The 23,139-nt window shown below is 47.5% G+C and overlaps 2 protein-coding genes across 8 annotated transcripts in view; one reads left to right on the top strand and one right to left on the bottom strand.

Moving 5' to 3' along the window:
• The window catches only part of LOC121595998 (rab3 GTPase-activating protein catalytic subunit), a 113,045-nt gene that overhangs the window by 15,896 nt on the left and 74,010 nt on the right, over positions 1–23,139 (bottom strand). The window lies entirely within an intron of this gene.
• The window catches only part of LOC121595996 (leucine-rich repeat and fibronectin type-III domain-containing protein 3), a 103,575-nt gene that overhangs the window by 8,062 nt on the left and 72,374 nt on the right, over positions 1–23,139 (top strand). The window contains exon 2 of one of the 7 annotated variants that reach the window (XM_041920528.1): positions 13,862–14,052. The exons of the other annotated variants lie outside the window; for them this stretch is intronic. The gene's annotated coding sequence lies outside the window, so the exon portion shown is untranslated. The remainder of the gene's footprint in view (positions 1–13,861; positions 14,053–23,139) is intronic. 7 annotated transcript variants of the gene reach the window in all.

Here is a 23,139-nt window from a genome sequence, read left to right as displayed (position 1 = left end):
TTAGCATTAGTTTGCGTGGCAATTAAAACCTTCCTTCAAATGTTTGCACTTTAAGTTTGCGTGAAGTAATCGATCGCGGCAGCGGTATGTGTGAAAAGCACATCTTCGTTTGCTACTGTTGCTGCTTATCATGGCTGCATCCCCTTGAAGCTGAAAGCATGACTTTGGACGAACTAAAAGGAAAGCCTGCGTGAAGAAATACTCAAGAAAAATTAACCAATTCAACCCGCAGCATGGGATAGCAGAAAAAAAAGCTTCATCCAACCATCTATCTATTTACACCTCGCCTAACGTGGGCTAACAAGAAAGCAATGTACGCTTGTAATGTGTGAAGAAAGGGTTAAAAAGAAAATGAACAAAACACATCGTAGAAGATCGATTTAATTACAATGAGCAAAAAAACACACACACACTAAAGCCCTTTATGCGAATGGAGAAGGAAAATTGCCCTGCGTGTGTCTGTTAAGTAACTGCGATCTTCGGCTCATTGAAGGCTTGTTTTATCCAGCTCGATAGATACGTGTTATTGTTTTTTTTTCGCTTCGGGTTTACGGTTTTAACCAAAAAACAATAATACCCGTGCTCTAAATAACGCACACTCTCCAACCGTACGTGTTGATTAACATGCAGATCATTCCCAAGGTAGGCAGGCAGGTTTTTTGTTAGCTGAAAAGATTCGATGGGAATAACTAGTCGGCCCGCTGTGGGGAAGGAAAGAAAATAATCCACCACCACACTGCTGGACGTCTGGCCGGAATTTGGTTCAGTAGGGCCAAGAACGCTTCCTTGCGGGATGTAGTGTTGTGGCTATTTTTTCTTCTGTTTGATGTGGTTGAAAATTTAGGTTGCAGCTACAGTTTTAGACAGCGACGGAATTGGGTTACGATAATTAAAATCTATTGCACGTGTTGTGCTGTTTTGTATGTGCGCGCGCTCGTTCCTGCTGTAATTGGGGTTGGACTAAGATATCGTGCATGTGGTTTACGGAATGTCGGCTTTGATTGGTTGTACCTGCTCAATACAATTTCCCTTACCCGTTCCAAATTTGTAGCCAAGCCATCCCATTCCCATTGAAAAAGAACAGTTCCCTTCCGACAATTGATTTAATAATTTCCTGTCAACTCACAATCAGTCATGCGGGTCAGCCGTTTTCTTCACACTTAACTACTTTAACTACCGCTTTCCGCCCCCAAACGGGACGGTGCGAACGAAACCAAACATCTTACCCTGGTGACGAGAGTTTGAGTGATTTTCCACCATGCACCAGCGTGGACGAAAAGTTCTGCAAGCGTTAGCGCAAAAGTTGTCGCGTCGACTTTCTATAGAAATCCTGCAATCCTTAACCGGATGCAGAAATTCCTCCGCAGCATGGGACATCCTGCTGCGATTCGGAAAACATTTTCTCACACCCACCAAGCGACGCAGCCCCAAAGACGAACTTCTCGCTTTGATTGAGTGCAAGTTCTTGGCCCCTGCAAGAAACGCGACGCGAATAAAGCGAGACCACCACCACCAGCGGCCCATAATCCCCGGAAAGCTCCCCGAGACGCAGCAAACTTTAGTGGAAAAGCGAAAAAAGGAACGCCGTACTGAATCGCACAAAACAAAAACGAACTTTCCACAAATCAACAGCATCGACCGGGTGGGCATGGCGCGACACTACAAACTACCGCACTATCTACCCCGCGCTCCGGCCTGTTTTCCGTGGGATTGAGGAGGAAGTTTAACATAATTCCATTACCTTTGACGCGATCCGGCTCCGATTGGGACGTCCGAATGCATTTAAACCTGTCTGCCTCGGCGCGGGTCCACTTGGCACTGGGTGACGAACTGCAAACTGTCTGCCATTGCCCAGAACAACAAATCTCTTCCGATAAAACGCCCCCAACCCAGTCAGCAACCAGCCAGCCAGCGGGACTCCTTCCACGGCGAGGCATTTTTGAATAAACATAAGAAATTGTTTGCGAAAGTTTTACGCTTTCTTGCCTGGTTCTTCCTGCTCCTCTACGGGCTACCGGGTCTTGGCGTATGTCCGGTCTCCGGACCCGGAAGGGACGTAGGGTTGAAATCGTTTTTCGTCGTGCAAAAGAAAGTTTACTTTTGAACCTTTTGTTTTTTTGCTGCAAGGCTTCCGAGAGGCGCAAATTCACATTACGGTGGGTTTCCGTTCTGGAATGTGCTTTGCAATCGAGAGGCTTCCAGTACGCTACGCAATGTGTGGCAAAAGTTTAAAGCAAAATTAACATTTTTCTTTGCATTTTTTTCGCTTAAACTAGGCCTAAACAGTGATTGTACTAAAATTGAAACCTGTGTTCTAAAACATAACCAAACAAATGGGGTCGAATTGAAATGGGTGGATCTGGACGGAACTTCTCCAAAATCATCACATTTCACGTCTTTCTAAAGCATACACACACACTGACAGACAGACGGACAGACAACGTGCGTCTGTCACTCGGTCCATCCGGAATTGGTGCAAGATTTATGGAACCATCGACCGAATAGCTCCACGCCTGGGTCGAAAGCTTAAGCCGAGAGGCGGTTGTGGCAAAGATACACCACAGAGCGAGAATACCTTCAAGAAGCACCCGAACCGTAGGATTTTAATGGTACCGAAATCACCAGAAGAAATCACTCCACCAGAAAGGAGGTGTTTGGGAGTGCGGCTGCTACTTCTTCTTCATTCACAGCCTCTCTAATGGAATCGGCATTGGTGCGCAGGGCACCACAAAACCCTCGTAGATGGCCTGGTGGTATTGGATAGAAAAACATGTTTAATGGTTTTTCCATTTTCAACCCTGCCGCTAGCCTCCCGGACGCACATTTCCCCGCAATATTTCACAAAACACCCGAACAGCGGTTGACTCCCGGCGACTTCCATTTGACGAGGGCGACAATGTATCCTTCTGCTTTATTTTTTCTCCTCGGTCACTTTACAGCAGCAGTCCAGCAGCACTCTTTAAGAAGAATTTGTGCCTTGTGCCGAGAAGTTTTGAAGATGGTGCGGATGACTTTTTTTTGACGTCCTCAATGTTCACCCTATTAAGATGCTCTGCCCCTTCTATTTCCTGCCAGAGGAAGTGCGATTTCCTGATGTCTTTTGACCTTTCTGCCAGCCCTTGGGCCTTCATCAGTGCGCGCAGGAGCGCAGCGGTGTGCAGTTGAAACGAAAGCCCCCGGAAGATAGACACCTTCTTGTTTTTCGGGGAACAGTTTTGGGTTGAGTTTCATTTGTGCACAGTGTACCGTGCTTTTCTGTGCTTCTTTTGTACGTGCGAGTGATTTCAATTTACTTTCTTTTCTGTGCCATCAAGATTCTAGGCACGGCAGCATACACAGTTTCGCCCCTTTAACAGGCGAAAAAAAGTAAACAAATGGTCGCCGTTTGCAAGTTTGTAAGTTAGTAAGAGTTTTTCCCCTTGCCGTTTTTTTGTCATCTTCCATCTCTCCTGCGATTCGCTTAGGGAGCCCTCGGTCAGTTGCAAATGGTTTTGTTCCACTTGATGTGCTTCATTTGATTGACCTCTTACGCGTTCACACCGTCCACGCGAAAGTAATTATTCAATTAATCAAATCCACAAAACCCTTATCAATCAAAACGCCGATTTCTAGCGAAACCAGGGAACGACGGCTTTGGTTCTCGGCAATCGATCCCTCTCTTTTTCTCTCACGGTGTTGAGAAACTTTTTTCGTGCCCCTTAGAAGGTGCTGGCAAAAGAAGAATCACCAAACCGCGAACTGTTTGCCGTGCGTTTCTCCAAGCCATCGCCAAACTCCAAACAACCCAACCACCAAACCCGGCGCGCCATTGACCGATCGATTGGTTGTGACTAATGGGTGAAAAGCTAGCGGTAAATCCGCAAATGGCTTTGTAACCGTTTTTCCAAAAACTGCGGCTTGCGGTCACGCCCTACAAGGGCGGTGGTGACGTGCCGGCGGGCGAAACAAACAATCTTTACCTACCGGTGAGTGCCTTAGAAGGGATCGGGGTAGTTGGCAGGGGCGGCCCCAAGGCCCCATTAATCGACCGGATGTTCACGTCGATAAGCAGCGGTCACCCTTGCCAGGACCGGAGCGGTGCGTGTATGCAAACCGAGGAAGTTTTCGGGTTTTGCAACCGGAAAGGAAATGAACTCGGCAAACCTCACCATAGCGACACCTTATGTGCGAACGGTTAACCGAGGAAACCTCCCGTAAAGGAGTTGCTCGTTTCGTGCACAGGGGGTAGTAGCTAGTGGTTCATAAGTTTTTGGGCGAGCGGTTTTCGCACTCCATTTGCAATTCGTTGCGGGCTGTTTGTGTGCGTATGTGGTTAAAAAAGGGCACACAGATGGTTCCGCTTTATTAGGTTGGCAAAGGATGACTGCTACCGATTGGGTGGCTGGTTTCTTAGAACGGTACTCTCTCTCTCCCCTCTCTCATTGGAGTCGATTAGTGCGGTGTGGTAACTGCTTGCAAAACAAAAGCATAAAGCATACACCGTGTGTCAAGTGCCATTATCGATCCGATGAACTTGCTAAATTGAGCACTTTGTCTAACTGTTTGCATGCTGTTTTGGGAGGATCAAATTTCGTTGTGAGGAAGATGAGTGGATTTTCAATCGTAATTTAGAAATTGCTCCATGACACGTTTTAAGAACAGCAGTATTAGGAGGTTATTAACTTTATCTACAAATATAGGCATGTGTGCAAATGTTACAAGGTTAGGTGTTTACGATGTTCTAATACGTCCCAAAGACTCGAGCAACTGTTCTACCATTAAAGGATGTCAAAAAGAAGCTATTATAATTTCCCAGCAATAGATCTAAAAATACCCTTAATATACTGAATGCCATCGAAATGTCTTCAGCGTCAAGAATCACTCAACAAGCACTGCTAAAGCGCGAACGACAATGCGTGTACTAAAATTGACTCTCTTTTTTGCTTCTTCTATTTTGCTCCACTTTGACGGTTCCTCCTACCTCATTTCGAAAGAAAATTCCATTTTTCGTAACACACACACTCATCTTTTTTGCAAGTGTGTCCAAAGTGGAAAAAGACCACCTCGGCAGCAAAAAAAAAAGGATTTGTTGCCCTCAAATTTCTATTCCCCTCCCCCCGTCCAATGTGGTACAACGACGGAAGAGCGGGAGTGTGTTGTTATGATGGAACGAAAAACGTCGGTGGCCGAAGTTTGGAGGCCATCCGGCCAACCCCAGCAGAGCCTACACGGAAGGCATGCCAAGACGAGACAAATGATGATGATGACGCCGCTGATGATGGTGATGATGATGAGGCGAGCTGATTTTAATCTCACGAGATCTTGGTACGCTGGCGCGCGAGTGGGTTAGTTGGTTAGCTTGTAAAAGGGGAAGGAAAGGGGAAGCACCGTACCACGCGGAACAGCAACGACGGAACGAACAAACGATGCTTTACTGCGATGCCCCTGAACCTCGTGCAACGGCAGCATCTTCACCGCGTGAGTGGCAGGGGCGATCGACCCCAAAAAAAAGTGGCGAATAAGCAGCAGAAGAAAGGAAAGCATAGAGAAAGAAGAAAGAAAAAAGCACCCCCGAGATGCCGAACCATCTGCTCCACAACCTTAAACGTGGTCAAAGAGCTTTCCCGGACGCTCCCTGTGAAGGATTGGCCGATCCGTTCTTCACAGTGTGGCACAAACTTTAAGCGAAAAGAAAAGCAAAAACCCCTCCCGTACCTTCCAAATGAAAAACTAGGAAAGAAAAGCTACCACATGACAATCGGCCCCTCAATCGCTTGTTGAGGTTTTCCGCTCATTTCCATTCACCCCCCGGTTTTTTTTGCCCCGTTCGAGCGAAACGAACACAAACGTCCACTCACTGTAAAACCAACGATCATCGGAACGAAGTCTCATCGTGGCAAAGGAGGGACGAACCTCTCGGTATGGCCCCTGCTTTCCTGACCACAACTACCCCCCCCCCCCCACAACCTCGTCCAGCAAAGACGGTGCCAGCACGACCGACGATGCCCGCAAGGATTGGCAACAAGCACGAAATTATATATGTCAAGTGTTGGCTGATGCTTGCAAAACCGCAAATAACGCTCTCGAAGTTCTCCTCCCTATTTCTGACTGCGGTCTGGGTGGGGTGGAATGGGGAGGAAAAAAGGGGAACGAAAATGGTCGGCCTAGACACAAACGCCTTTTCTGTTGCCGTGCATGCCAGTAAGCTACCGAACACTATCCTTTAAGCCTTCGGTACAGCCCTCTAACCCTCTCTGGACGTTCTGGCCAGAGCCTAAAGCGGGAGGCTTTCGTCGGAAAATTCGGATGACAAATACGGTACACTCCCCGTTTCTCTCTTCTACCCCACACGATGGATGGGAGCGCTCCTTGTGTTTACCGAGCGACCACCGAAAGTGCGTACTTGTTTCAGTGCGGATGGGGAGATCGACCAAAGGAAGGAAGAAGCATATTAGAACCATTCTTCGAGAGACACGCACGCATTCGCATATTTTCATGCCCGGTTTTTTGTCGCCGCTGTTGCCCTCCATCTCCTCCTTTCATCATCCTTACGAGCAAGGATTCAGTTACATATCAGGCCGTAGGCCGTAACCTACACGCTGGTTGTGGACGACCACAATTTGCTCCCTCCTTCACCTTCACACAATAGTTGACTGTCTGTTTCAGTACCCTTTTTCCATTCACATGTACGTGTGTGTGTGTGTGTACTAACCCTCATTCAGCAGCAATCACTTGCCACTGTGTGTGTGTGTTTGTGGTTGGGGCGGGTGTAACGCATATATCAATCTGATAAGAAGGGACCCCGGGAGAAAGAGAGAGAAAAAAAAGAGGTGAATCCTTCAAACCATTTTAGCTCCATTAAAACCAACGAGCTCGGGGAAGGACGGCCAGATGATACATGATTCTACCACCATCCCGCCTATGAAGATAAATATGAAAAAAGCGGGTGAGAACATTTTACTGTGTGACCCTCCATCAACAAGCAAAACAAAGTTGCTTGTGTCAACTGTTTAAAGTTAAAGGCGTGACATGGTTTTTCTCTTTTAAGTAGTGTTGAGGCAAAGAGAACAAAGCTTGTGCGTGTTTGAAGATTGCAGCAATTTCTTTGAATTAATAATTAAAGCAAATCATGATTCCGGTGGTTTTATTGATCCAGCTCCAAAAAAAAGGGTGTACTGTTGGTATTATAATGTCCTCAGAGCCTAGACCAAAGCACCCTGGCTTTGCAGAGGCTTAGCGTATTTAAAGGCGTTATTTTTTGACACCCTGAAAAACCACGCTAGTAACACACACACACACGCCAAGTCACTAAGGCAACTTCATCCCTGAACACAACTGAAACCAACCGGATGGTCTAAGCTGGGCGGAGCAAGCCACAGTCCATGTCGTACTCGTTTCGCTTTGTGGCTTACAACCGGGGCCCGGGATGTAATAAATAATAAAGCGGCAGCTGTAGTGCCCATCCACTGGCAGTTCCACTGAACGACTGAAAAACCGTGTTTGTCTTGCGGTGCAGACACCGAACCATCATCGTCGCTAGACGCCAAAGGCTCGCGCACTGTGTTGCCTTGTTTAGATTTCGTTCATCGCAGCAATGCGTTCCATGTTAGCGCGCGTTAAGAGTGACCCGGCCGTATGTATGTATGTTTGCATTGTATTGCTAAAGGACATACGTAGGTTTTATCGTCCTCTCGTGTTGCAAAAACCACAGAAACACCCACACGCACACACACGCTCCGAACACCGATCAAACACCGGCGGCTTGTGATGAGGATGATTGTCTCCCTGTGCCAGGCAGACCTTCGTCATACACGCACACACGACACTAGCAATAAGCAAATGCAAGGACTGCCGGACACGATGCGATCACCGCCCCTTCCCGAACCCGGATGTGGGACGATGAAGTATTGACATTATTACGATTCCATTCCGGGAAACCCCGAGATCCACAGGCACTGGTTCCTCAGAGCTCAAGCGAAGTTCTATTGGTCGCAGAAGGTCCAACGGTAGAAGCCTGGAATGCAATTTTCGTTTTCAAACACTCCGATCGTTTGGGATGATGCAGGACGACCCCGGAGAACCTTCGGTGCGTCAAGGCACAGTTCAACACACACACACACTCTGGGCACTCTGGGCTGCTAATGGTTCGTGTTTGTGCGATATTAAATCATCTTGTGGTCCCATTTCGAGTGCTGTTGATGTTGTGTACGATGGTTAAACACTGGTTTGTTTCTTGCCATACACCTGCAGGTGTGCAAAGAATCGAGACTCTTTGTTGGCGTAGGCTGCGTTTGATAAATATGCAGCTGAAAGGAACATCAGTGACTGTATGTGTTATCGACGGTCGTGTGGGGTTTTGGTCGGAGAAAGAATCGAGCTGAGGGGAAGTAATTATGAATCACAATCTTCTGGTGCTGGATGGATAGTGCCTGGGCAAAAGCTTGCTGGATTTCAGGTCAAATCAATCAATCTTTGACGTTCGGGATTTTCCCAAATAGCATCCAGAATGTTGTATGCCATGGAGTCGTCCAGCAACAAAGAGTAACATCGTATGGACCAACAATCTATCCTCCATTTCCAATCAGCATGATTATCAATGCAAACTATCGTTAACGTTTCTTTCTGCTGAAAGAAGAAGGTTCTTTGTAACGGCACAACATAAAATGCAATTTTACAGCCCATTTCCGTTTGTCCCACCGGATGAAACACAGAAAACTCCGAACCGAGCTCGGAGGACAAACATTTTTGGTCACATTTTCTCTCTCTCTCTCTCTCTCCCCTGCTCCACTGTAGAACAGAACGACAATTAAAACCATTCATTTCCTTATACGAAGGCGGATGTCGAAATTATCATCGCTTAGCTGTCTTCATTGTTGCCTTTCTCTTCGGCAGTGTAGGGAGAGAGAGAGAGAAAGTGAAGAAAGCGACTGCACATGCACATACACTCCCGCGTGACAATGTTACCGCGCGCGTGGACGCCTGGTAAAGGCAGCGGAGCCACGTGCTTTGTTCTTTCCGAGCACCGAAGATGCAACCGGAAGTGCACCCGCGGCAGTAACTAACGAAACATTGGCATGATTGCTAAGCGGGGAGAGTGCGCTGAGGGTTCTATCTTTTTAAACGATCGCTGCTACTACTTCCTGCTTTACCGGGAGATTTCCAGCTCTAGCAGGAAGAAGTTTGGGGTAAGAACATTAATTAAAGAGTTCCCATGTACGCCATATGGTCGCATTTAATTTCGGCACCAAAGTGGGAGACATTCGTAGCGTATTAAGCATGTGCTTCCGGGTGCATTTCTTTGGAAATGCTGTGCGTTAGTGTTTCCGTGTGCAAGCAACAACGTTCTTTACACATTGTGTTACTGATATTGAAAAGGTACAATGCACCACTAAGTAACACGGGTCAAATAGTGTTGAAACACTTTCTTGAAAGCTAAGAAGTCTTTGAAGCCAACATAAAAACGCTCCTCCAACGACACTCAGCTGCAGTTGTTTGGCTCCGGGACGCTCTTCAGCGCGGTTGCAGTTACACGACGATGAAACTAATTTGTACCGGCCGTAGCCGCAAGCCTCCAAAGAACCGTACCGAAACTTGGCGGCTGACGTACTTCCGGCAAGCGAAAAAGGCCCAAGAACAAGCTCCAACCATTCGGCGGGAGGCGCTCAGAACAAAAGTTTCTTCTTGCATTCTTCGCCGCCTCATTCGTCGGCGGGCCGGGCTGGGTCTGGTTCTCCTCACCGGGTGGAGAATTAATTTTCGAAATTAATTACACCCAGCGTGTTTTACACTTTAGAGGCTGAGCCGCTTCTTAGGAGGCGTTAAAGTGCCTGCTAAAGTCGAAAACACCAACCAACGGAAAACACACAGCACACAGAAAAGAACGAGAAGTGGACCCGGCGGCGTGAAATATCTCACGCTCGTGGGCTCTATTTTGCTTCCGTGTAGGATTAGGCACGGCTTTTAGTGAAGCCTAGTAAAGACCGGCACACCGGCGTCGTCATCGTTGGAGCAGATCGTTTAACGCAAAGATGTACGATCGGAGTGGCTTTTTCTCTACACCTTCGGAGCACCAGCACAATGCAAGAGTCTTTCCCCCCCGCTGTTTTGGCGCCCAAGAAAGTGCAAATCATCTTACTGAAATAAAATATCCAACATTGCTCGGATGTCGCGGTGTTGTGGCTTGCCGTTTTCCCATTTCTTCAAAGGAGAGGCACATTCTTAGCCAAAGAAATTCCAACGCTGCGTCAAACCACTGGGGCAGCACCGGAGCGGTATCTTCCAACTCCAGGTTGCCCATAGATTAAGACCTACGACCCTGTTATTTACGGCTTAATGGACGTGCATTGGAGCCCTTTCGATGAATGACATCTTCCCGTTGCCCGAATCGCGTCAGTCGCAAGCGCCCGTTCGTTCGTTCGTTCGTCCGACGCCTTCTTATGCTGGATACGCAACACGCATTGCCATTACCACACACACACACAGGCATCCCGGCATCTAATTTCTCTTCATTAGTCTAATGGGAATGTAATTGTATGGTAATTAAATCTTTCTATTTCGCTACGCGCGCCCGTTTCGTCAACGTCTGTGGAATGTGTCCCCAATGTTGGACAGGAATGTTCCCGCCATTTCCCGGGTGAACACCAAAGTGTCCTCAGCAAAAATCTTGTCCAACCAACCGAAGTGCAGAAAGCGAGAGCTTATCTAATTAATTGGTTTAGTTTCAGCAGCATCTCGTCTGGTGCATGGTTGATGCTTGAAGTGTTTGTATGACAAGCTGTCGAAATAACCTATCGCCCGGGAACAAAACCTGCAAAACCCGATGATATGACGCCTGGAAGCGTTCCCGAGCCGCAGGGTGCTACTGGGTTAACCAAATTTCCAGCTCCAGAACATCCCGCCCCCCGGGCGGTGCTGTCGACTCATCGGCATGTCCAACGTGTGGTTTTAATCCAACGAGGATGGTGCGCGCTACCATTCTTCTTCCACAGCTCGGAAGTAACACGAAGCACATAATGGATAAGTTGATTAGATTAGTATTGTATTATGGCACTGAGAAGAGAGAGAGAGAGAGAGAGAGAGAGAGAGAGAGAGAGAGAGAGAAAGAAAAGAAAAATTCCACAACACACAAAACAGGGAAGCAAAAATAGCATTACGTAGCATCCCACCTAGTGCACGTGGTAGCGGCGGACAGAAGCGGACAACCATCCTAAAGGGTGGATAATTAAAATGAATGAAGATGAATCTCGACGCGACACACAGTGGCAGCAAACTTTGGTGTCGTTGGTCGACGTTCGTATCGTAGAAGCAGGACTAAATAACAACAGGGCAAAAAAAAAGTGTCCCATTGTGTCCCAAGTGTCAGTTGTGGCGAGAGATTTCAGATGTGTTGGAGTGCGCTTTCGCCACATTGCCAACTACGAGGGAATCTCTTTTAAAACTGCAACTTAGTGGTGACTGATTTAAGATTGCAACACTCAAGCACCACATAAATTATGGTACGCAAAGATAACTTTTTCATTTCAAAAAGATACAGTTGAGCAAATGAAACTGAGCATTAAGGACATCAGGCCTTCAATCCTGCGAGCCGTAGCAAAGAGAGGCTTTTTTTAATTAATACGAAACAGAAACACCGAGGCTTTTAAAGATTTCTGCTTTATTACTCTTACATCAATAATTAAACTTTAACTTCATTTTGGGCACGGTCTTGTGAGATATTCCCGTATCCCGGATATCAAGAACCTCCATTTGACGTCTTGCAAGACCCTTCTCTAACTCCTCCAACATATCGCAGAATTAAAATGACATACTTTAAAAAATAATAACACACACACAGAATTCGTGCAGACAACGAGTCAGCAAATAGCGGACTAATTTGCTCACTCCCGATTCCATGCGTGCACGAAACGAAGTGCCATAAATAACATTAGCATACATGAATTCTGGGCACTGGGACGACGACGACGACTTGGTTTTTCTTTCCAAAGGGACTTGGTTTTGTTTTTGTGGCGCTAAAACCGGCTGTCATCGGCAATGGAAACCAGGGTCAGAGACGCCAGAGTGCTGAAAAATGCGGCAAAACTGTAGCGAGCGGTGACTCAGTAAAGGAGCAACCCAAGGCTGCCTCTGCCCTGCCCGTGAACGCTCACGACGCGTCGTACAAATACAATCAGGCGAAAAGGCGTGCAAGCAAGCAAACGACAATATCTGCTCGCTAATGTTTACCTTCATTTCGTTCGCTTTCACGGTGCTGCTGCTGCTGCTGCTGCTGCGGCTACTACTGCTGCTGCTACCAGCAATCAGGTTCACTCCGACACTTTACGGGAATGTAGAAGAAAAACTCCCTTTTTTTGTTGCTTTAATTCGATGGTGATTCAAGAAGGGATACTTGCCCCGTCCGCTATGCGACAGCACAGCCAGGGATGTCGTCTCCGAGCGGTATGAGTTCGTGACACCGCGAAGGAAAGACAGACAGACCCACACATACCGGAGACTTCAGAAGACTTTGGTGACAATTTCAAATATTTAGCATATAAACAACAACCATTTCCGTAGTCCTCTCTATCTCTGTGGAAGCGTGTTTTTTTCTCTACCTCACCCGTCACCCGTTGCTGTGTTGCTTTCGCTTCACCTCGTCACCGTGTCAATATTCCAAACGCACTTACCGAACAAAACATGCTGCTCTGGGAAGATTAGATTCGGTTCTAGGACTTCCACCTCCTACCGAGTGTGACTTTCTTGCTAACTCCTCGCGAGAGTTTGCTGTTGTGGATTTTGCTTTCCTTTTTTTTTTTAAACGTTTCTCAAGCATTGTGATTATACGCTGGGGGGAAGAGGGAATACAAAAGCTTTAACAGTATCGCGGTTTCATACGAAAATCCTTTTTCCTCCTCCTCGCGGCTCTGTTGAACCGCACCAGCAGCCGCACAAACCGGGACACAATGTAACCACTATCAATTTCGATTTGTAAATATTTGTTCTACTTGTGTGGTTTCGCTCAACAAACGCGCGGGGTTTTCTGTCAACGGGGTGGGCCGAGCTTTGCGCAAGGGATGCTGGAAAGAGTACGCGTGTGTGTGCTCGCGTAACAATGGAGCTGCTCCGGGAGCTTTGCGAATCAATGGTGCGTCCTTTTCGCTATGCTTTTGAATAGAGCGCACGAGGTGTGGTGGTGTGGATGCTGGTGGCATACCTTGGCATAGCTAAATAGTTATATTTATTCATTACGAAAGTTTGTTATTGCGCGAAACCCACCCGCAAGGGGTATGTTTAATGTGCACAAATTAAAGTTTATTCAAATCACGCAGTTGTAGGGGGTCGTAGGAAAGGAGTGTGCCCTGTGGCTGTTGGTGTGGCTCGAACAGCTTTGTTCGATTTCCAAGCTTTTACACCGCAATGAACTTAATGGAATAGTTTATGTTTTTGATACTATTAATGATAATTGAAGGGAGAAATATGAATGAAACAGTTTTGAAAATCTCTAATAACACTTTTTCAACAGAAACGATCATGAGACAGGTTCAAAAAACATTCCAATTTTGAAGTTCCCAATAGACCCAATCATCGTTTGTCTTACTTACAGTAAAAACGTTAACGAGAAAGTAAAGCGATTGTTCTACCTTTCCATCCACCACCCCATTCTCAAACTCATGTCATGGGATACTTTTTCCAAATTTGAAAGCAATCAACGGAACTGTTTCATTGACAGAAAATTGTTCGTAATTGAATTACTTTTCATTTTCGCCCGTATCTGTCCCGTTCCCTTAAGGCACGGCCCGCAGGATGTGTGCAACCGTATCCTTGCACGAAACGTATCAATAAATGTATATCACAATTATTAATCCAATTACTTTCCTTTCTCTCCACTTCTCCTTTCTCCATACAGAACGTACGCGCTTCATCGGGGATAGCAAAGATCACAGACAGCACGTAACTGGGGCACGCTCTAAAGCGAAACATCATTACGAGAAGCTCCTCAGCCGCCTACCTGGCCGTTGGCACGTCATACACAGCACTAATGGCAATGACATTGCCTCTACACGCATGAAACAATGATTACAAGCAGCTAGCTCGCTGGTAGGTGATGACGTTTGGGGCACCCACAACCACCTCTCCCCGCACGCGCATTACGAAATTTGGTGTAATTTCGCTTCCCACAACAGCTTCCTTCTTTTCTTTTCTTCGCTCACCCATGGGTGCTATTGTTTGGCGAGCACTAATTTCTCCCCACAACTAGGGAACGTGCGGAGGGGAAAATACAGTGAGCAAAATAGGTGGTACACACGCTTGCGGTAATCACTGGCTTTAAGCTTTCAGCGCGCTTGCTGAACGATTGAACTTGACCGAGTGATGGTTGCTGTGAAGACACAACACCAACAACAGCACCCACACCTTCACAAAACGGAAAACCAGTAGCTTGCGTTACCGACATAGACACAAACACACGTGCTCGGTTTTCCAAGCTTTCCCTATCACTCTCCTGCACTACGCCCACACCCATCCAATCGCTTCTTACAGTGACGTTGCTCTTGTTTCTCTTGCATTTCAAAGTTACTCGTTTGTGTTGCTGTAGTGTTTTCTTTTTCGGGACACTTTTCGTCGTCAGCTTCCCATAGAGTACCCACCCACCAACACCCACTGTCTCCCCTCACAAAAAAGCTGGAACACGACGTACCTCAATTAGTCGTAATTACACCCTCCTCCCCTCAAAGACTACCACGGCACAAGTTTGCGATGGAAAGGCAGAGATAAAGAAAAGAAGAGCAACGCGAACCCATTGCCTCAAACGCCCGAGCAAATCGAGGAAAGTAGGAGACCGAAATGATCTGCAATTATAATTTTCTATAACCCAAATATCGAGCTCCTCCTCAAACACACGCTTCCCCCCTTCGTCCACGGGTGGTGCCTTTCGGGCAGCAGGCTTTTGGCTTTCCCGACCGACCTGCGGGCGCACGGAACGGGTCCCTCCACCAATACATCTCCAATTCGGATGCCCCGATTGTGACGGTTCGCGTAATACCAGCACGACCGAACCGGTGGTGATTGCACACGTTGATGATGATGATGATGATGATTTGTCCGATTGAAATGCTGACAGGGGTAGTGTGGAAAAGTTCAAATTAATGTTTGATTGGGATTGAGCGAGAACAACAATTGCACGCGAAATGCATCGACACGATGTTTGATTTGCTCCACTAGGATAATGCGATGTAGAGTGCATTTGAGGAAATTTCACAAAATTAGCAATGCACACGGTAAACAAATGTGTGAATCTAGTAATTGGATTAGTCGAGGTGGAAGGTTTTGTACTAGCGTATTATTTCATCTACTGTATCTACTGCTATAAAGCTTCTTTGTGTGATGCGCTTCACAAATAATGTATCTTTGATTGCAGATTAATTTTGAAAGCAATACAAACATGCCATTCATCAGCTTTAAATTCTCTTCATCTTTAAATGCAATTTCACACCATCAAAAAAAATGCTCCTTGTTTTCTAATACTCCCAACCGATTAAGCCTCTTAAGCTACTCAAACCCAAATCAACCCCTTTAATTCAGCTGCTTAGAACGAACGATCACTTTCGGCTACCTTTTTCCCAATGCCCTTCGTACAGAATGCATATTGTGCCAAAAGCAAGCAATTCGTAGACCAATAAAAGAAAACCATGCAAGGAAAGACAATAGGAGAAAAGGCTCCACACAACCGTTTGTTGCTGTGAAAGCACGCACCGAACATAATCCAGCGACCGGAGCCGCTTTACCACGAGCTCCCTAGGACCGCGGACAATAAAATGCGCATGAATTATTTACACCGCAATACGGCAACGGAGGGACGGTTGTACTTTTTCCTCTATTGTTTTTGTGTCTGTGTGTGTGTGTTTGTGTGTGCATTGTTTCAACACTCCAGTCCACACGCGAAGAGCTCGCGGAAATTGCTCTTTCGGAAAGGAGCGCTTAGCATCTAATCCCCAATAGTCGGAGATGAAGTTGGCTTGAAAGTGATCCTCCCGCACACAGGGAGCAGAGGGCCTGTGTGAGGACACCAGCACCAGCAAAGCAACATGACACTGCCGATTGCGTTTCGTGGAAACAGGAGGGGAAAAAGCGCCAAACTTACCGACGACATGTGGCCGACACACCGAAAGTCATCGTCCCGCCATTGTCGTCGTCGTCGTCATTGGCCTCCAGCCTATAAATATACTACGAATACGTGAGCAGCCCAATTCGCATGATCCTGCTGAAAAGGACCGGTGAAATGGATACCGGGCACAGGATAATTGGCCAACACAGCACTCAAACAGACACACACACGCGCGCGCACGCGGTCTCACGGGGGAGAAAACAAATGATGAATGAATGAGCGGCTCGCATACATATTTAATGATAAATTATTTTTCTCCTCACCACACCCGATCTTGTTGCCCTTGGGCGAGGAGGAGGACATCATGTGTGGCTGTTTGTCTGCATTTTTTTCTTCTTCCGTAACGCCCTTTGCCCTTCCGGGCACTCTCTGCGCGAAAGGTCACCAACAAGGTTCCGATGCATGGCACGCGGCCGTTTGGCCTGTGCAGGAATGCTGAAATTGAGTTTCCGGAGCAGCTTCCCCGGGATGACATATCGTCATATCAACATAATCGTCCATTTTCTCTCCCACTCCCTGCTCCCTGCTGGCGTGAGTGATATCAATTTACACTCAAACGAAAATAAACGAGCAAACAAGGAAGAAAAGGGGCTTTAATAAGCCGAATGTTTACCTCCATTTGCTTCGGTAAGAAGCGCTCGATTGTCTTCGGTTTGCGCCCTGCTCGTACAATCTTATTAATCAAATGCTCACCGCACCGCGCTGCCCTTTAATTAAACACCCAAATTAGCCTCGATTTACACTCTCACATACACACACACACAACCAAAACGGTGTATTTACTTTCCATTTGTCGGTGGACCGCAACATTTCACAACCGTGCAGCCACAAAACAAAAGGTGCAAAATCAAAAGACTGACCCTAGCGGCTTCAAAGCTCCCCTTCGCCGCGTTTTCTTGTTCGCTGCAGACGCCAGGCTGTGAAGGTGAAGGCTTTATTTTGGGGCCAATTCGCACACACGAACCCTCCCCAAAATATGCTCCAAAACCCTTTCCACCCAAGCCACGCTTCCACCGAAAGTGATCGACGGCAAAAGGGGAGCAAAAGAGGCGAAAACGCACCACAATAAATGGGCTTTACTTTCTTATCCACTGTGCGCACAGCTTTGCGCCCCTTTTGGTTGCCCTCGGGGGGCGACCATTGCGTACCTGTTAACCTACATTACTTACCATGGCGGGCCGCGGTAAAGACCGCGAATTCGTTCGATACCGGTTGTGCGTGTGTGTTTTTCTTTATGTTTTTCCTCTCGATTGTACAGATTTCCTTCCTTTCTTGTAAGATTTTTTTTCTTCTGTACAACCCTTTTTTCATCCAATTATAACAAAAAAAAACCGATCGCCATACAAACGGACCTGGCGGTGGCTCCACAACAAAACGTGGCCGACGCAGAACAAAAGGTTACCCGTAGCCGGGCGTTATTCAGTTCACGTGCACGAGGGGGGCGGTTTTGAATGGGGGGTACCGTTTTTTTGTATGTGCGCCCTTTAACCCTCCACACTAGCACGCCCGCCACAGGTGCTTTTGACGCCTGCGTTTGACCGCTTTTAACCCGTTTCTTACCCGTTTCTTCGTTGCTGCCTTTCTTGCAATATTGGGAAGAAATCTCATAGCCGGAGCCCCTTTATCACAATGCGTTCGTATGTTGTGGATGCGATTAGATGCTGTAATTGGGAGCTTTTCGAGGGCAAAAAGGGGTTACGGCTAAAGAGGTTATTTAAGGCTGACCGTTATCTGCGGGCCACGGCACACACACGTTGCGTCACGTTTTGTTTGTGATTTTTATGCAATGATTATGGGAGAAGGAAGGAACAACGGATTGTGTTAGTTTATCGGCTTGTTCCTATTCCAAATCAAAGCCTTATATTGAACAATAACACATGAAAGAAAATAAGAAGTAAACGCATAGCACCCCTCCAATGCCGGCCCCAATGCATTGTTCCTTTTCGGGTGATAATTATCTCATCATTCCGAAACAAACCCCCACTTTGACCCCAACACGCATAACGTGACGCAATCTGATAGTCCTAGAACACAATTTAGCCATTTGGGCGCAAATGGTTTGAAAATGATCCTACAATGAATGCGAAAGCCTCTCATTTGTTTCCCGTCTGGCCGGCATGCACCAACCGACCAACTGCAATCGATTTCAAATTGCCTGTACTAACGCACTGGCACTCCGTTTCGAGTTCGGAATGCGTACCGCATTCTCTCGCACCCTCTGCGGCTTGTAGCGTCCGTGTCCGGTCTCAAATCGTGTGCAAAATGGGCAGAGGGCCTTGTTGCAACAATCCTACGGATTACACGGGTAAAATATAGAAGGCATGCAAAGTCATCCGGAGTGTTCGCCCGAGTTCACTGTCACCCATTGCCATTGCTTGGGGCTGCCTGGCCGCAAACGTTGCTCCAAAGTTGCGTTACACTTTTGGCCGTTTGCGCGCTTGACGCCGATGACACCGCGCCGTGTCCCGTTTTTGCCACAAGTGCACAAAGCGTTAGATTCTGGATAAACCCGTTCTGAGAGAGAAAGAGGGGGAGGAGGGATGAAGTACGGGTACATTGTCTGGCCCGGAGCTCGGTAGAAACCTGATACTGGTGGCCACCGCCACCCGGCACCGAAGCTTCACACACTGACCCACATACGGGCACTCCCCTCCACACGGGACGAGCACGATCCGATCTGGGAGAAAATTTATGGCCACCGTCGGAAATCACCGTAACGCGTAATCCACCCGACACTGCACACTCACTCCACTTGCTGGCGTGGCTTTTCCCGCCAAAGTTCAATGTGAGTGTGTGAGTGTGCGTATGAAACAGTAGACCGAGTCACGCCGTTGGAGACTCGGAGCCGGACTTAACCACTCAAACGCTAATCTCCATCACTCAGGCCCGAGAGAGCGGCAGTCTTCGTGTGGAATGTTTTAAGCTTTCGGTATTGCATTTTACTCCCCAAAAAGCAAACACACACACGCAGACACACAGTCAGACGGACACTGACGTGAGCTGATTGGTTTTCGGTCGGAGCGGGTCAGTTATGCAGTCGGTAGTTTGCAGCCAGGACGATGTATCCGGTACAAGGGAGCTCCAGCGGAACCAGCGGAAGTGAGGGAAGTGATGAGCGAAACCTGTTCCCATCTGGAACGCATTCTTCCCGTTACGCTTTCCCTGGTCCTCATCGCTCCCCGTTGTGCTTCCCCCCCACAACGTCAGCATGATGCGCCAACATAAAGCCCAGCGGGTCCAAACCGGTCCCGGGGAGGTCCGATCCGGGCTGCAGGTGCGGTCAAGCGTTGATGATATAACACAGTTTTAGAAACCACCAAAGCTGGCGGGCGCATCTTCAAGCAGTGCCGATGGGGAGGGGAAGGTGAAAAGCTCGGACATGTTGATCGTGGGGCGCGGGATTGTTTGAGGGCAACGCTACAACGATTACAGCAATCAAGCCCGGGCTTGTTTGGCCGGTTTTGGTCTCGACTAAACAGACCCATTACCGCATGCTACTGCACGCGTGAATGGTGCTGAAAGATGGGGTACCTTATTTTCAATTAAATGAAGCAAAAACCAAAGGAAAAACTGAGGAGGGAGGAAAACATCTAAACCAACCTCATTGGGCTGGAACAAGCAGCTGAGCAGTTCTACTAAGCAAGTGGAGTTTCAGCCAACTATGGGGAGCCAAAGCGTTTGTGGTCGATCTTTATGGGCTGCTAACGAGTGATTAATGTCAGCGATTGGGAGCACACAGGTATGTGCAGCATACAAAAAAAAAAGAAACATCCGTTACCCCAAGCGAGAATGATCGAAGATGAGCTCTTGATTGCTGGCTAATGATCTGACCATTTTCTGAACAGTGGCTCAGCCACACCAGAATGTGCATCTAAATGGGGGCAGATGACACACATTTGTTCACACTGAAAGCTCGGCTGCAAAGCTTCCTTTGATGGGACAGTGTTGACATGATCTGATGCTTGTTAAAAGCGTTGAAAAAGAGGGAACCAAGCTTGGTATTTCCAATGAGTATTTTTTACCTCAAGAATGGAATGATAGACATGAATCCCCTTCCAACACGTTGACTACCAGCAAGAGTATTCATTCGGTAGAAAACATATTGCAGCAAATAATAATGCAATTAATAAAAACAGCCCCCTTTTATCAGAAGGAAACAGATGTGATAACGGGGGAAAAAGCTTCCCACAAAACCCGTGTAGCAGTTCCAGTTTGCCATGTTCTTTATTATCAGCGACACATTCCCATCCATCAATTTGATCAACCAGACGTCAAATAAACTAACCCGGGCCCATAACTCATCCCACCACTACACTAAAACTCTGTCGTCTCTGCCCATCCAGGCCCACGGCCCAACGGGACGCGTTTCGGCCAAACGAAATGTGCAACTTCAACGACGCCCGGTGCAGCATGTTACACAAGGCCAAACGCCGTCTAGTGCACAGTTTGCCAGTAAATCATGCACTTAGCGACACATCCCCAACCGAGTGGTGGCAGTACTCCCACCCGAGGGTAGGAAGTTTTCCTTTGCCACCATCATCATTCAACCGACCGGGAATGTTTCGCTTGTAACGCATGTTTTGCACCACCACCAGCACTACAACGCTCACACTCCCGGAGGCACTGTTTCCCTGGGTCGGCGAGCCTGATAAGCCGGGAGTCAGTCTCGCCTCCTCCTCCTTCTTAGCACACACACACACACCTGCACATACCTGCGCACAGAGAACCACATCCGCCGCCGCCCGGTGTGCTATTCCCCCCCAACCCGAAAAGCTAACGGGAGTAATTCATTCATTTGTTCAATAATCATATTTATTAGTGCCCGCTGGTTGGCGATGCGGGAAGCAGCTAACATTTTCACACCGAAACCCAAAGCCACATGTGTCTGACGAGCGGCTCTTCCCGTGCCCCCGTTTTATCAGCTCCCCCCAACTCTCGATCGGGGTCGGGAAAACATCCCACATTTGGCTCACCCCTCTTCCCCGGTGCGTTCTCTCCCCACTTCCAAAGCTCGCTGGTGCGTTCAACCGTACCGGGCTTTAGAACGAAACATTTCCCGACTTTTTCCCCCGACCGCTTCGGGTGACTTGCGGCTGTGCGTCTGTGCTGCTATAGCAGCCGGGGCTCGCCACAACGGTAACGTCAGCAAGGCACTGCAACCATCCGCGAGCGGACACGCAAACCGATAGCGTGTTGGGTGCGTGTTTCTGCTTCATCGACGGACCCGCCCGCCCGTACCTGGTGATCATCCACCCTGGGCTCGGTAGAAACGGAGGATCGACGGAAACTAACGGATTCACACACTTGCTCACTCGATAAGACGGTTCGCAAGTAGAACGTGCGTTCTTTCTGCCCGTGCGGCTGGGTGGAAATAGTGGAAAAACCGGGAACTAATTGCACCGACAGATTCGCAGTAAAGATGTAAGACGTGCAGCCAAAACATAACATTACACCCTTCGCGCTCTAACTAATCCGCTCCGCGCCTACCGGTGTGGGATAGAGCATTTTTGTGTTTTCTTGCCTTGTTTTGTTGCGTTCTTTGGTGCATTTGGTCGGGCGAGTTTGTTTTACAATTAATTAGCTGATCCAGCCGACGTGTTGCTGTCACTAGATAAGATACGGTGATTCGGTGTTTTTGCTACAACTAAACTGGACTGTAACGTAACAGATGGAAGATAACTGTACTGTAAATAAACAGCAGAATCGTTAGCTTAGAACATTCAGAAAAGGAACAATTAAAGCATTGGGTTAGTTTGGAAAGTATTAGTCACTGAAGGTAAACATCAGGATTGTAGGTCCAACTTTGTACGAAATAACAAGCCTCCATAGCCGATCTATTTCTTAACTGTATGCGTATCTCGACCACTTTAAATAACGTTCCAAGCTTTGTGCTTTTTTAAAGCGCCTTTGCCAAGTTATCTCTTCTTTGTATGCATCGTTTGAGTTGCATGAAACATGGGTTCGATGGAAAGAGCAGTAAGAACATGATAAATTATGTATTTAACAAAAGGAAGAGAAATAAGGTTCTCCATTCCAACCCTTTTAGCGTCCCTATGCTAGTGGTCAAAGTGGGAGACACTTCCACCGACAGTCCACATTTCACCACCACACGAAGACGGTGCTGCGACAAGACAAACCACACGAGCTCCCGGATGTATGAGAACGTGGAAAATAAATGGCCACGAAAATGGCACCAGTTTGCACCATCGCTTCTTCCCCCCGGGGGGTTCTATTCCCGCTTACCTCAACGCAACGCACAACGAGCTGGGCTCAGTTGCTATTCATCCAAAGCGGCAAAGACAAGCAACTCGCCGGGCCTTGTGTTGGTCGTTCAGGATTTATAGAAAATATTTATCAACACAAACATCATTAAAATTTTACAGTACATTCATTCCCGGTGCGGCCAGTGGTGTCCCGTCGTCCGTTTTTTCACGGCTAAGAATTGAGGTCGCTCTCAGAGAAAATCTCTGAAACGCAGCATCCTTTATTTTCGGTTCAGTTTGACACACAAGGGGCGCAGGCAAAAGAAACGAGACACACAAAATATTAAGAACGACATGCGGTGACGGCTGCAAATTTTGTATCCGGTGCTCCCGAGGAAACAGTGGTTTCAAGATGGCCACACACCAATGTTCCGGACATTCTTAGTCAGAATGGAAAACGGCAGAACGAAGCAAAACGGGAACGTGCAAACAAAAAATGTCTTCCTAAACCTTCTCCCGGGCAGGATAAAGCATCTGCTTGCCTCCAAGGGGTGACCGTGTTTTGGGGTTGCTTGGAAGGCAAGAAAGAATCACGATGCAAACTCTCCTCGTTCTGCCTGCCCGAGCTGTGAACGTGTATGTGTGTTTAGAGAGCAAAAAAGAAGCGCCAATCTTGAGACAGTTTAATGGAATCGAAATGACAACGAAACGAGTGCAAAATCGCCCAGATTTAGCAACGGAAACAAATGGAAACAACCCATCACACTCTTCCTCTTGCCCCGTTTTCCGAGAGAGCGCTTTGGGAGAAAGCATGTCAAG

Source organism: Anopheles merus, chromosome 3R (genome assembly GCF_017562075.2).
Source record: "Anopheles merus strain MAF chromosome 3R, AmerM5.1, whole genome shotgun sequence".
Lineage (NCBI taxonomy): Eukaryota > Metazoa > Arthropoda > Insecta > Diptera > Culicidae > Anopheles > Anopheles merus.
This window is presented reverse-complemented; position numbering and strand designations above follow the sequence as displayed.